Source organism: Triticum dicoccoides, chromosome 7A (genome assembly GCF_002162155.2).
Source record: "Triticum dicoccoides isolate Atlit2015 ecotype Zavitan chromosome 7A, WEW_v2.0, whole genome shotgun sequence".
In the NCBI taxonomy this organism is placed as follows: Eukaryota; Viridiplantae; Streptophyta; class Magnoliopsida; order Poales; family Poaceae; genus Triticum; species Triticum dicoccoides.
This window is the reverse complement of record NC_041392.1, coordinates 89,152,161-89,153,401: the sequence shown is the minus strand read 5'-3', so window position 1 is coordinate 89,153,401 and position 1,241 is coordinate 89,152,161.

Below are 1,241 nucleotides of genomic sequence, written 5' to 3'. Positions count from 1 at the left end.
CTGGAAGTTATCGAGGAATGTGGCTTCCAGGTCCTCCCAAGAACCGATTGAGTCTGCTGGCAAGCTGTTAAGCCAATGCCGGGCCGGTCCTTTAAGTTTGAGCGGGAGGTACTTGATGGCATGTAGATCATCACCGCGTGCCATGTGGATGTGAAGGAGATAGTCCTCGATCCATACCGCCGGGTCTGTGGTGCCATCGTATGATTCGATGTTTACGGGTTTGAAGCCCTCTGGGATTTTATGATCCATTACTTCATTCGTGAAGCATAGCGGGTGTGCGGCGCCTCTGTACTGGGCTATATCACGACACAGCTCGGAAGAGCTATGTCTGTTGTGTTCGGCCCGGCCGGATTTGTTGTATCCGGAGTGAAGATCATTGTCACATGTTGTAGGGCGCCTGCGTGATCCGTAGATCGATCTTGTTTGTCTTGCTTTATCCTCCAGTATGTCTCGCAGGTCGGGCGCATTTTCCCGTGCCTTAGTTGTGCGGCGTCGGGGCATGGCTTGGGTGGAGGGCTGAGCGGCCTCTCTGTCGCGGCCACGGGGTGGCCGGTCTGCCATGTCATGCGCTGGTGATGTAGGTGCTTCCTCCTCTGACCAGGGTAGCGGCCTGTGCTTCAGGTAACTCTTGGAGGGGCGTTCGAGTTCATACTCTTCGGCCGCAAGGACTTCAGTCCATCTGTCAGCTAGCAAATCTTGGGCAGCTCTAAGCTGTTGCTGCTTTTTCTTGAGGCTGCGTGCCGTGGCTAAAAGCCTGCGTTTAAAACACTCTTGTTCGGCGGGGTCTGATGGTATGACGAATTCGTCGTCATCGAGGCTTGCCTCGTCTTCGGAGGGAGGCGTATAGTTATCATCCTCGACCTCTTGGTCTGCCGCTCTCTCGTGAGGGCTGGCTTCTCCATCTTCCTGTGCCGAATCTTGCTGAGGTGGGTGTTCTTCGGTGCTGTCCGGGGTAGTATTATCTCCTGTGCCAGAATCACCATTTTTTGCTTTGGCGGGATTTAGAGCGGCGGCGCTGACGTCGGCGCTTTGGCTGTTTCTTGGGGGCGTTATCCCCCATTGTTCCATCGCCATCTCCATCTTTTGGAGTATCCACCATGTATATGTCGTATGACGAGGTGGCTTTCCAGCGCCCTACAGGTGCTGGTTCCTGTTCGTCTCCTATATCGTCGTCCATGCCGTCGATGTCTTCGGAGCCGAAGTCAAGTATGTCGGTTAAGTCGTCGACAGTGGCTACAAAG